This window comes from Mustela erminea, chromosome 17, assembly GCF_009829155.1.
Source record: "Mustela erminea isolate mMusErm1 chromosome 17, mMusErm1.Pri, whole genome shotgun sequence".
Lineage (NCBI taxonomy): Eukaryota > Metazoa > Chordata > Mammalia > Carnivora > Mustelidae > Mustela > Mustela erminea.
The window spans coordinates 38,693,153-38,707,422 of NC_045630.1; the positions used below are offsets into that span (position 1 = coordinate 38,693,153).

The 14,270-nt window shown below is 35.9% G+C and overlaps 1 protein-coding gene and 1 long non-coding RNA gene across 10 annotated transcripts in view; one reads left to right on the forward strand and one right to left on the reverse strand.

Moving 5' to 3' along the window:
- Positions 1 to 14,270, reverse strand: part of DENND1B (DENN domain containing 1B) — a 278,698-nt gene that overhangs the window by 21,395 nt on the left and 243,033 nt on the right. The gene's annotated exons all lie outside the window — the stretch shown is intronic.
- LOC116575689 overlaps positions 5,902 to 14,270 on the forward strand; it is a 46,510-nt gene continuing 38,141 nt past the window's right edge. Inside the window, exons 1-2 of the long non-coding RNA XR_004279916.1 lie at positions 5,902 to 6,006; positions 10,351 to 10,416. This is a non-coding gene — a long non-coding RNA (uncharacterized LOC116575689). The remainder of the gene's footprint in view (positions 6,007 to 10,350; positions 10,417 to 14,270) is intronic.

The following is a 14,270-nucleotide window of genomic DNA, read 5'->3' on the forward strand; positions in this document are numbered from 1 at the left end:
GGAAGTGGTCCAGACCCATCCAAGAACCCTCTGCCAGTTCTCCTAGATCACAGTGATCTTGTCTTTTTGGTCTGCTTGATTCACTTTATTCTCTACCACTCAGCTGTCACCTGATATATGCTCTCCTACAAAGGTGGTATTTCATTTTAAGTACATTCCTGTCTTACCAAGTCCTTGAGATCAAGAATCATATCTTTTAATTCATTTTGCTTCTAATTCCACCTCCATTTAGAATGTAAAAAGCAGCAAAATAATGTCAACTCTCATCCTAACAATGAGAAAAAGCGGAGTTATCTAAAATAAAACACAACAAAACCCTAAAATCATAATTCTTCTTGAACCTATCAGAGAGCTGAGTTGTAAGGCAATCAAGTAAACTGAATTCCAAAGGGTTACAAGTCCCTCCAAGGAGAGATGAGAGACAAGGCCTATTTCATTCAGGCAAAGCACAAGGAAAGAAGTAGATGGCATATAAGCAGGGGAGAAGAAATCTTCTAAGATTTAATAGTCTTAAAGATCAAATATGGGCTGGAGGAGAGAGGCAAGACGGCGGAAGAGTAGAGAACCTTGTTGCTGCTGCCGGTCCCCTGAATTGAGCTGGATATCTACAAAACCATCCTGAACACCCACAAAATCAGCATGAGATGTAATATCTATCTGGATCTCTACATGCAGGAAAAACTCCACCGGGGTGAGTGGCGGCTTCTGACACTCCAGATTTTCCTCAGATTCATCTTGCCTGAGTCGTGGTTGATATTTTGGACTATGTACATTCCCTCAACCATCCCTCAAGAGAATGACTAGAAGGAGGAACTCCCAATGAAGGAAAGAACTAGAGACAATGACCTCTGCCACAGACTTAATGGATATGGATCCAAGAAAGATGTCAGAAAAAGACTTCAGATTAACATTTATAAAGTCTTATTTAGGCTTGGGAAAAGTATTAGTGACAGTATAGAATCTCTAAGGCAGAATGTAGAGCTACTGTCGCTGAAATTAAAAATGCTGTGGGGGCGCCTGGGTGGCTCAGTGGGTTGGGCTGCTGCCTTCGGCTCCGGTCATGATCTTGGGGTCCTGGGATCGAGTCCCGCGTCAGGCTCTCTGCTCGGCAGGGAGTCTGCTTCTCTCTCTCTCTCTCTCTCTCTCTCTGCCTGCCTCTCTGTCTACTTGTGATCTCTCTGTCAAATAAATAAGTAAATAAATCTTTAAAAAGAAACAAACAAACAAACAAACAAAAAAAACGCTGTGAAGGAGATGTCGTCTAAACTGGATACTGTGAATGCCAGGATAAATGAGAAAGAACGAATTAGTGATCTAGAAGATAAGCTGATAGAAAGGAAGGAAGTCAAGAATGATAGAGATAAACAACTACAAGCTCATGAGATCAGAAGTAGAGAGATCAATGACACCATGAAACATTCCAAAGTCAAAATTACTGGGGGCCAGCCAGGGCGGGGGGGCGGGTGTTGTCCATAAAAGAAAAAAGACCCCAAGAGTAATATAGACCAAAAAGCAACAGATAATATACAGAAACAGGGACTTCACAGGCAATATGATGGCACTAAATTCATATCTTCCAATAGTTACTCTCAATGTGAACAGCTTGAAAATGAAATGGCACAGGGTTTCAGGTTGGATAAAAAGATAGGACCCATCCATATGCTGCCTCTAAGAGACTCATTCTGAACCTAAAGACACCTCCAGATTGAAAGTAAGGGGATGGAGAACGATTTATCATGCAAATGAACCTCAAAAGGTAGCAATTCTCATATCAGACAAACTGGATTTTTAAACCAAAGACTGTAGTAAGAGATGTAAAGGAACACTATTATCATACTTAAAGGGTCTATACCACAGAAAAATCTAACAATTGTAAGTCATATGCTCCCAATATGAGCACATCCAACTACATAAAACAACTGTTAACCAAAATAAAGAATCATATTGATAATAATACATTAATAGTAGGAGACCTCTCAGCAATGGACAGGTCATCTAAGCAGAAGATTAACAAAGAAACAAAGAAACAAGAGCTTTGAATGAAAGATTGGACCAGACAGACTTTGTAGATGCATACAGAACATTCCACTCTAAAACAACATAATACTCATTCTTGAATGCACATGGAACTTCCTCCAGAATACATAACATACTTGGTCACAAATCAGCTCTCAACCAATACCAAAAGATTGAGATTATTCCCTGCATGTTATCAGACCACAATGCCTTGAAACAGGAACTCAATCACAAGAAAAAATTTGGAAGGAACTGAAATATGTAGAAATTAAAGAACATCCTACTAAAGAACGACTGGGTCAACCAGGAAATTAAGGAAGAACTTAAACAAGTCATGGAAAATAATGAGAATGAAAACACATTGATCCAGAACCTATTGGTAATGCAAAGGCTGTCCTTTCAACAATATGGCAGGATACAAATCAAAACCACAATGAGATATCACCTTATACCAGTTAAAAATTAACAAAACAGGAAACAAGTGTTGGCGAGGACGTGGAAAAAGGGGAGCCCTCTTACACTGTTAGTGGGAATGCAAGCTGGTACAGCCACTCTGGAAAACAGGATGGAGGTTCCTCAAGACATTAAAAAGAGAGCTACCCTATGACCCAGCAATTGCACTACTAGTTATTTACCCCAAAGATGCAGGTGTAGTGAGAAGAAGGGGTACCTGCACTCCAGTGTTCACAGCAGCAATGTCCATAATAGCCAAACTGTGGAAGGAGCTGAGAGGCCCTTCAACAGATGAACGGATAAAAAAAGATGTGACTCATATATACAATGGAATATTACTAAGCCATCAGAAAGAATGTCATCGACATCCATCGACATGGATGGAACTGTAGGGGATTATGCTAAGTCAAATAAGTCAAGCAGAGAAATAATTATATGGTTTCACTCATATGTGGACTATAAGGAACAGCACAGAGAACCATAGGGGAAGGGATGGAAAACTTAAGGGGGAGAAATTGGAGAGGGAGATGAACCATGAGAGACTATGGACTCTGGGAAACAAACTGAAGGTTTCAGAGGGGAATGGAGGGGTGAGGGGATGGGGTCACTGGGTGATGGGCACTAAGGAGGGCATATTTTGTGATGAACACTGAATGTTATACACAACTAGTGAATCACTGAACACTACATCAAAAACTAATGATGTACTATACAGCGGCTAACTGAACACAATTTAAAAAAAAAAGTGAAAAAAGAGACCCAGTTTGGGCTAAGATGTCGGTCTGGAATAGTTGGCAATCTCAAAGGCAAGAGGAGCTGGCACTAGCAAGCCCTTTTCTACAGATAAAACCCTATAATTTTATTTGCTCAATCAGGCAACCCTACTACCTAGTGCTACAGAGAAAGACTAAGGGCAAGATAGGAAACTGAAACAAGCTTCCCGTGATGGTATAGGCATGCAGGAAGTGATAGGCTGCTACAGGGAGCAGAGATAAAGCCCTACTTAATTTAGAAAAACATTAATTTATATTCAACAAAAGTCATAAACTGATGGCAGATAGCAAGCTCAATCCCAAAACTTTTGGGGGAAGTATAAGAGCAAAAACTCCTTTAGGGAAGAGGAGAAAACCCTCTTAGACACAGGACTCTACACTGACTACAAGCAGAAATCTATCACCAACGGAGAGGGACAAGTAGCCTCCAAATTGCCCAAGATCAGTTACAGGTATGAGAAAGTTTATCTGCCATGGAAAGAAGTGGAGGGATATTTAGAAAGCCCAAAATCTGAGGCACAAGGACACATGGCTTACCAAGCATGAAGCTGGACCACAGTGTAGAAAATCCAAAAGGCTAGGACCAAGTAACCAGCAAAAGAGGTTAATTGCTGGATAAGGGGCAAAAATATTGAGAGAGACCCCCTATGTAGCTATGGTATAGGTGAGGGTGAGGGAGAAACACTAAGAAAAACCTTCTAGAACCTCTACTAGAAGTAGTTTATTCTAAATACAAAATAATAGCAGCCCACTGAAGGTAATGATATCAACAACAAAATCCAAACCAGTTCAACTTGTGATGTATTCAATCTCTGTACTAAAAGTATTTAGAAGACTCTTGGTCTTTCTGGATATAAGTACTGTTTAACTTATTCTCTACTGCCTTTTCACATATGAGGTCCAATACTCAAGAACAACCACACATTAAGAGTAAGGGGAAAAAATGATGGACAACATGTATAAACAGATGAGATAACAGCAGAAAGATGAAATCCATAAAAAAAAAAGAGTCAAATTGAAATGATAGAAAAAAACATAGGGGATGAATTCTTTTAATCAGGTTATCAGTAGACTGAAGAAGGTATCAATGAACATTAAAACAGATGAACAGAAAGTATACAGACTGGCATTTCTATACACTAACAGTGAACTATCTAAATAAAATAAAATAATTCTATGTACTATATAGCATCAGAAACAAAAAAATACTTAAATTTAACCAAGAAAGTGAAATATCTATACAACAAAAACTTTAAGACATTGATGAAATTGGGGTGCCTGGGTGGCTCAGTCGTTAAGCATCTGCCTTCGGCTTCAGTCGTGATCTCAGGGCCCTGGGATTGAGCCCCACATCGGGCTCCCTGCTCAGCGGGAAGCCTGCTTCTCCCTTTCCCACTCCCCCTGCTTGTGTTCCCTCTCTTGCTGTGCCTCTCTTTCTGTTAAATAAATAAATAACATATTTTTTAAAAAAAAGAGAGAGACTGATGAAAGAAATTGAAGATGACACAAAAAAATGGAAAGATATCCCATGTTCATGGATTAGAAGGGTTAATAGTTAAAATGTCCATACTAAACAAAGAATTGTAGATTCAATGCAATTCCCATCAAAATTCTAATGGCATTCTTTGCAGAAATGGGAAAAGCAATCCTAAAAATCTGTATGGAACTACAAAAGACCCTGAATAGCCAAATTAATCTTGAGAAAGAAGAACAAAGGTGAAGCATCATAATTTCTGATTCCAAACTATATTACAAAGCTATAGTAATCAAAAGAGTATGGTACTAATTTAAAAACAGACATAAAGACTAATGAAACAGAATCAAGAATCCAGAAATAAACCCATCCATATATGGTCAACTATTTTTGATAAAGGTGCCAAGAACACTCAATGGTGAAAGGATAGTCTCTCAATATCCAGTCTCTCAACTGGATATTCACATGCAAAAGAATAAAGCTGCATGAATTGTACCACTCACAAAAATTAACTCAATATATACTAAGGACTTGAATGTAAGGCCGGAAACCATAAAATCCTAAAGGAAAAACCTCCCTGACAGTCTTGGTAATGATTTTTTGGATATGACATCAAAAGCACAAGCAGGAAAAAGAAACAGCAAATGGAACTACATCAAACCAAAAAGCTTCTGCATAGCAAAAGAAATAATGAACAAAATGAAAATTTCTTCCATTCTCAAGGAATGGGAGAAAATATTTGCAAATCATATAAAGGGATTAATATACAAAATATAAAAGGAACTCCTACAACTCATACAATAGCTGAAACACCCCACAAATAATCCACTTAAAGATAAGCAGAGAACTTGATTAGACATTTTCCAAAGAAGACATACAAATAGCCATCAGTAGATGAAAAACGTGCTCAATATCACTAAACATCAGGGAAATACAAATAAAAACCACTATGAAATATCAACTCACACCTGTTAGAATGGCTATTATAAAAAGACAATAGATAATAAACATTGGCAAGGATATGGGAAAAAAAGGAACTGCTGTGCACTGTTGGTGAGAATGTAAATTGTGCAATCGCTATGAAAAAGAGTACGACAATTCCCCCAAAAAACTGAAAATAGAACGACCATAGGTTTAGCAGTTTCACTTTTGGTTATTTTTCAGGAGGAAATGAAATCACTGTCTCAGGCAGGTATCTGTACCCCATGTTCACTGCAGCATTATTCACAGTAGCCAAGATATGGAAACAACCTAAATGTCTATTGATGGATAAGTGAATAAAGAAATATGGTATGTATACAATATGATATTATTCAGTCAGAGTAAAAAAGAAAATTGCTATTTGTGATATTGGTAAACCTTGAGAAGATTAAACAAAGTGAAGTAAGTCAGAGAAAGACAAATACTCTCTAATCTCACCTGTGTAACCTGAAAAAACCAAGCTCATAGAAACAGAAAGTGGATTGGTAGTTGTCAAGGGCTGGGAGTGGAGGAAATGAGATGTTGGTCAAAAGGTACAAACTGCCAATTTTGAGATGAGTAAGTTCTGGAAATCTAATGAACAGCATGGTGACTACAGTTAACAACACTGTATTGTATACCTGAAAGTTGCTAGAGAGTAGGTCTTAAATGTTTTCACCATGAAAACAAAGAAATGGTAATCTTGTGAGGTGAAAAATGTGTTAAGTAATCTTATTGTGCTAAATATTTCATAACATATACGTATACCAAATCTAAAAGAATTATTCAAACTGAAACACAAAGAGGAAAAAGAACAGGAAAAACAACAGCAGCAGCAAGAGCAGCAACAACTGCACGAAAAACCAGAATAAAGCAACCAAGCCCCAAGGAATGGGTCCAATTCTATCTGTTCCCAACACAGAAGTTGTTCACTAAATTTTTGTGAAGGCTGCTGTTGTAGTGGATAGAACAGAAACGATATCACCTAATACTTATTAAACTTCTGGTGAGTGTTGGAAAAACAAATTCTATCACTAGACTAACCCCAATCTCCACCATAACTACAGGAGTGGACACAGTATCATCATTTTATAGGTCCAAAAGCTGAGAGCAAGTTGCTCAAGATCAAAAACCATGCAAGTGGCAGAGCTGGTATTCAGGTCCAGGTTTGTTATACTCCAAAGCCCAAGATCTTTTACACTTCCACGTAGTGATGAATGTGGTGTAAAGAATTTAAAAGGAAGAATAAATACAAAGGTCAATGAAGGGAAGTCTTTCTGAATTTGTACAAGATGGTCCTTAGTAAGGTAATATGAGGTAAATGATCTTGAAAGCAGTCCTTGCACATAGTACTGTTCACAGGAGGTACATGACCTTGAAAACTATAAACTAGCACATAGCAGATATTCAGTAGTTTTTGTTGAGGTGAATTAGATAGTTTCTCCATCATGATGTTGTCCATTAGGTCTACATTACACCATTAATTACATTAATGGATGCTTATTTTAATTAATACTAAGTTGGGGACTCTTCTAGAATTAGACTAAAGAAATCTCCATCTTAGATTTTAGAGACAGAGTATTTGAAATTGGAACTGACCACTTTACAGAGTCCTTTTCTTGATACTATGAAGTTTCCTTTAGGAAGTTTTGACTTCTTTTACTTTGGAAAATATGTATCAAAGTCATCCTAGAAACACAAATCATTTCTCCATTGTTAGAGATTATATACAATATACCCAATGGCGACATTGTACTAGCTATTCTAAAAGGCCTTCTCTGATTGACATGTGTTAATAAATGGAAAGAAGACCATGTAGTCCCAGTATTCATTACTCATCTGTGTTTATATGCAATATGACTGTGAATTGTTAATACTTTAAAGCCAGTTTTTCAAGACAGTTCATATGCCAAATAATTATGTTAACTATAAATATTTAAAATACATGTTATTTTTTGTTCTTTAATATTTGAAAATGCAAAATTTAACAAAGTAACTTTTCACTACTGAGAAATTATTGATCAGTATATATATATATAAGAATATGTATAAGACTTAAAATTATTCACAAAGCAAAATAGATAAATATATAAAATTTTATAAATGGCAAACTATCTGTAATTTCACTTTTGCTGACAGGGTTTCAATATTTTAACATTTAAAAAGGTTTCTTCATGGGGCGCCTGGGTGGCTCAGTGGGTTAAAGCCTCTGCCTTCGGCTTGGGTCATGGTCCCAGGGTCCTGGGATCGAGCCCCGCATTGGGCTGTCCGCTCCGCGGGGAGCCTGCTTCCTCCTCTCTCTTTCTCTCCCTGCCTCTCTGCCTACTTGTGATCTCTGTCTGTCAAATAAATAAATAAAATCTTTAAAAAAAAAAAAAAGGTTTCTTCGTGCACAACAAGTCCACTGTATTTTCAGTAAAACAGAATTTGATTCTTTTTACCAAGTGATGTGAAGATGATTTTTCTAGCTGGAATAAACAATGAAAAACTCAGCAGTGACCAACAAAACAACATTATTTCCAGCTACCTAATAAACTATGTTTGTAAAAAGCACATAACTAAAGATTAAAATATTTAATTTTATCTTTCAGATTATCATATCAACATATCATGAGCATAAATGTGTATGTGTGTGGAAGGAGTCTTAATATGGTTCTTGTGTTGAATGTAACATAATCTTAACAGAAATTGCAATTACTCCATATGTATTTTGGCTTCAAAAGCATTATCTCACAACTATCAGACATTAGTAAACTCAAAAAGGGAACAGACCTCTGTGAAATGACCAGTATTAAACTCAAATGTTAGAAAAACCATAAAGAACTTCCAGACAACGCTGCCACACAGTAGTCCTATTTTGTAACTGGCATGAGGGCACAGGCTAACTTGTTAAGATATTTATGTATTATTCTAATATTTTTATGTTCTGTATCAGGAAACATAACAATGTGTAGTAGACACAAATCCAGTTCAAATTATAATAAGATTCTATTATACTCTTGTATTTATAATCTACTGACATTCCTGGAAATTTTTCTCTCTTGAGGGACATTAATAGGCAGCAGCAGTAACCCCTACAAAGAAAAGACTGGCCTCCTCTTTCATCAACACTAACATTGATCTCTGCCCAACCTTAAAAGCAGTTCTAGATACAAAATAGGAAGAACATCATCTTTTTTTTTTTTTTTTTTTTTATCCCAGGATGCCTGGCAGAACACAAGAATTTGTCCATTAAAAATTGGGTGCTTTTGGAATAGAGAATTATTGTTAATTTCACCAAAAGCCCTTAAAATAACTTAAAAAAAAAAAAAAACAGAGGGAAACTCTAAGTTAAGTAGAATAGGAAGTAACAAGGAAAAATATTAGCAATGTGATTATTGATGTAAAGTCTAGAATGTCAATACTCATCATATTTACTAAAAGGAAAACCCAGTAACTGTTTTTGTTTCAAGACTTTGTAATAAATGACATAGTCAGTTGTGGCAATAAATTTGAAGAGTAAAATATAACACTGGAAAGGTATATTTCAACCTAAAATGATATCATAATACATACTGAACATGTTCACGTCTTTTTAATATACCTGGTATTGTTTGCAGAACTAAACATTTAAAGAATGAAGTCCCAGCCAGTTACTGAAAGGAGCTGGTTCTGAATTATTTCTTTGAAAAAATAATGTTCGTGAATAATTTTATGAAAATATAAATGTTTCAGTGTGTATTTTATTGCATTTCTAGAAAAGACTATTCTGTATGGCAAATTTTATAATATTTTTTTGGTTTGTAACTATCATCTTTCAACAAAACAAAGTATTATACAATGCCACTAGAGGGCATTCTTGTAATCTGTAACTGAATGGGGGGAGGTGGGTGGCAAGGTACAGATTTTAACCATAATGAAATTTGACATGTTGGAAATTAATATTATTTCAACAGAAAACGACAGAGGAAAAAATTTTTTTTTTAAATTATTTTTATTAACATATATTATTTGTCCCAGGCATACAGGTCTGTGAATCATCAATTTCTTTAAAATTAGTGACATTAATATAAATTAGAATAAATACATGCTATGTCAAAGAGTGACTTTGGGACAGAGACATCTAAAATGGTGTTTTCATTTAAGCAATATTTTTGTGGGTTTATTTTAATAGAGACACATTTACTTATTTCAAAGTATTTTTGTCATTTGAAACTTTCTAATAGATTTTATCACTTTAATTCAACAATTTAGCTTTATCACCATAATAGTGTTCTCAATATTGAGCCAAATTACAGAAAGTGCTAAAAAAAAAAAAAGGAAAAAAATGATTTTTTTTCTTTTTTTTTTTTGCTTATCATGATTTGGTTAAACTTATTATTTTGTAAAATTTACATTAAGTATTCTTTCCAGTTATCTGGGCCCTCCTTCATACATCCATTTCTTCCCTGTCTCTCCAGGTCACTATTCTCTTTCTCACTGTGATTTGCAATCATTCTTTTCTTGGTTATAGAAAGCAAGTGGTGTCTTCCCTCTGCAAATAATGATTATGCCATTTCTTTCTTGACTAATAAAGCAAAGCTACTGAATGAACTGTGTATTTCCAAAGATCCCAACAATTGTGCCATTTTTAAAAATCTATTGTGTCACCTGAGCAAAAAATGCTATCTTTAATTACATTCATTTTATTCCCAGAGTCCACTGAATTCCAGTGAAGAAAAGAGGGTCACAAACACAATACCATAAACCACATCCTCCTAGGTATGAATATCCCATTATTTATTATGCTTAGGAACTAAATAATTTAGAGAATCTAAGTTTTTATCTTACAAATTTCATAGCAACTTAACTTGTGACATTTTAAAATATGAAATTTATATCTGTAAAATGTAAACCTCTTGATTATTCATATTATTAAAAACATGCTTTTGTACTAGGATGTCTTTTAAGTCCCCATTCAACAAAAATGTGGTTTTGAAATGCCTTACTTGCAAGTCTCTAGATGCCAGAAATATGTATATAAATACTTCTAAGTCCATTCTTTAAAGATGAAATTGTATTACTTGTCAATTATAAAATGAGCTCACGGCTGTTGTGCTATATTCCATAAATCTACTAGGATGATTGATAAGCCATTAAATACATAAGGATTCAAAATGACAGTATAGTTTAGCAGTGTATAATGGGTAAAAAGGAAAATCACATAGATTACATTTTATGGTGTAAATATCTTCCTTATTTATGCATTCAAAAAGTAACTTCATACCTTAAACTGTTAGTCTGTATGTGAATATGGTACTGTATGGTGACTAACATAATAAAAAATAATCATTAAAAAATAACAGTAGAATCAACAATCACTAGTTTCATAGCTCTTCATCTTACTAGTAGACATTATGACTATTACACATATTTCTATTTGTAAACACTGCATTTGGGTTAAAGACTTGAATATGTTCCAAGTGTAAGTATTTATCAACAGGCATACTATATCATATTGCAAATGAGAAAATAATATTCCATTCATATTTTCCCATGCTGCTTTTATACAATTAATTGGAAAGGTTGGAAATAAATCTGAATGCATTGCTATTTGTCTCAGACATGAAATAGTTAAGAGTGATATGTGTGCCAGGGTTTTAATAGGGCTTAACAACAAAAAGCTTCAATCCTCTACTTTCACTAGATTTTGTTGCCGTGGTTTTGCTTGCTTAGGGCCATCCATCTGTTAATGTTGACTTGTAATATAGCTAAGCTCCTGCTTGCAGTTCACTAGTCCAGTTGATGTGTGTGTGCGTATGTGTGTGTACATGTGTGTGTCCTATATAGATACACAGATACATACACATTACAATTGCTAGAATAAGTTAAGAATGGCTAATATTATTAAAAATGGAGTAGCATCTTAGATTCATATAAATTTTGCAGATTTAAAGGGATTTCTCATTCTTAGAAAACTCCATGAATTTTTACAAATAAATATTCTTAAAACATAATTTTCAGGGACAGACTTAGTATAAACGTTGTTCACGAAGACTACAGTCAGTATTCTAAAATAAAATTGATGAAAGAAGGTAAGTGTGTAGTCAAGATTAAAACTGTTCTGCACCATGACCGGTGGCAGTATTCTCACTGGACCCAACTGGCCCTGTTTTCAATAAAACCAGAGGAGGATCCTTTCCCTGGAGTCCTGTTAGGCTGGGGCTGCTGTTGGAACTGTCATCTTCACACAAAAGGGAAAAGGGTTGGGTTTTACAAATGTGAAGCCTAATTGGGAGATCTTCATGGCTGTACCCTTGACATTTATTTAAGCCTCATCAACAAAACGGGAAATAACCATACTAATTAGCAGACCAGCACACAAATTACTATTTGTTGGGGTGTAGATGTAGATTCACAATCTATTCCAAACACAAGCTAAGTAATGGAATACAGGCTTAAAACAACATACATTTTAATTTTTTTTTCTATTCTACAGTACCCAGACTATGAAATTTGATTTTTTTTTCACTTACTAAAATACATTCTTGATTTTAAGCAACCATAATCTCATTTTCATCTTTTGAAAAACAGGTGAAAATAAAGTGTTTCATTTATCCAAGTCTAGCTGGAAACTGGAAATGTAAAGTTCTTTACATAGCTGAGATCAACTTCTCAAATGGATAAAGAATTGGGATAAGCAAAGCCCATATTCTTTATTTTGATACCTCTACTGACAATAAAATGACGTATCCTGAGGTCTTTTAAACTTAGAAATTAAGACATTTCTCAGGAAAATAAGCTATATATTTCTTCTCAAATCATAAACTGGGATGTAAAGTTATCCATACTTAGAATGAAGACAGATACTAATTTAGGGAGCTAGAGGACTGTTAGTGGCTCTGGACAGTTACTACCAAGAGAGAAGAAAGTCAGGAACATTGTGGTAAGAGACCTGAAGTTCAAGATATATGTATATGCATTAATGGGTAGCTGCCAATTTTTAAGTGCCTATTATGTGGCAGGTGTTTTATACACATTATCCATAATGCCTATAGCATCTTAGCAAAATGACATGTATTGTCATTACCATTTTATAAATGTAGAAAGTACGGCTTACGGACACTGTGTTTTGCTCAATGCTAACTGCTAGTACTCTTTCCAAAGTCAAGTCTCTCTGGCTCTCAACACTGTAACTTTGTCTCCAACAGCCCTTCCTCCACAAACACTCCACCCAACAAAAAGGCCCGACAGCAGTGGTTAGATACTTAACTTCCAGAATCTGTCTGCTTTTCAATCCCTACTCTGATACTCATTACTGTAGAACTTTGGTCACATTTCTTCATCCCTCTGCTGTTACTAAATCTGAAAAATGGGGATGATCATTCCCAGTGTGCTTGGATTGCTGGGAGTTTTAAATTAATCATATAATACACACAAACATACAAACAGCTTTGCTGTCTCTTCCTCATGTTTTCCAAGTTCACTCTAGAGTACTTCAGTGTTATTCCACTCTGTAAAAATTGAAGTTTGAAAACGATAGTAAGACCTCAAAATTATCTGTATCACCAAATCCTAGAGGTCCTATGGAATCTCACTTTTAGGTAACTGAATTTACCACATGGCAAGAATTTTAAGAGGGTGTGGCTGATTCCAGCGTCCTGGGATGGAGCCCTGCATCATCATCGGGCTCCTTGCTCCCCAGGAAGCCTGCTTCTCCCTCTCCTACTTCCCCTGCTTGTATTCCCTCTCTCACGGTCTCTCTCTGTCAAATAAATAAATAAAATCTTTAAAGAGAGAGAGAGAGAGAGGGAGAGAGAGAGTGTATGGCTATTTGAATAATCAAATGTGAGATGGGGCCCAGCGAAAATGGTCCTTCAGTGAGAGGCTAGTTCTAACATGAGACAGTGATGTTACTCTTCTAATTCAGGGAGCCTGACTGACAGAAGAAAAGAGAGCCTTCTAAGTTTACTTCTACTTGTAGCCTTTATTTTTTTAAGTTTCTTAGGAATTAAGCTGTCTTTGTATTAATAAACCTGAGTATTTCAAGTGACAGACACTACACAGAAGAGAGAAAGAAGGAAAATCAGATTTCTGTCCCTAAAACAGTGTTCCTTGCCTCTCTTGGCTACTTCCACTGGATGGGAGCTGTTGGGACACTGGCTTCGCCTGTGGATCCACAATGTCTAGCCCTATTTCCTGGAATAGTTGCATGCCTCCTGAACAATTTTATTTTAATCCTTGTACATCATGAACCCTGGTAGGTGTGTTTGTCTTTTCATTTTGGCTGCTAAGCAAGGGAATGAGCCTTAGCTGCTGCTGCTTTTTTTTTTTTTTTTTAAAGATTCTATTTATTCATTTGACAGAGAGAGACTCAGCAAGAGAGGAGTGGGAGGGGGAGAAGCAGACTTCCCACCGAGCAGGAGCCTGCCTGATGCAGGGCTCCAGCCCAGGGCCCTGGGATCATGACCTGAGCTGAAGGCACACGCTTAATGACTGAGCCACCCAGGCCCAGGCCTTAGCTTCTTACTGTACTTTCTCTCTGCCCTGAATCTTATCTAAATTAAATACATTTCAATCTTTTGTCCTATGATTCCTGCTAAAATGTCCAATTAATTTTGGAAATAAGTAGAATA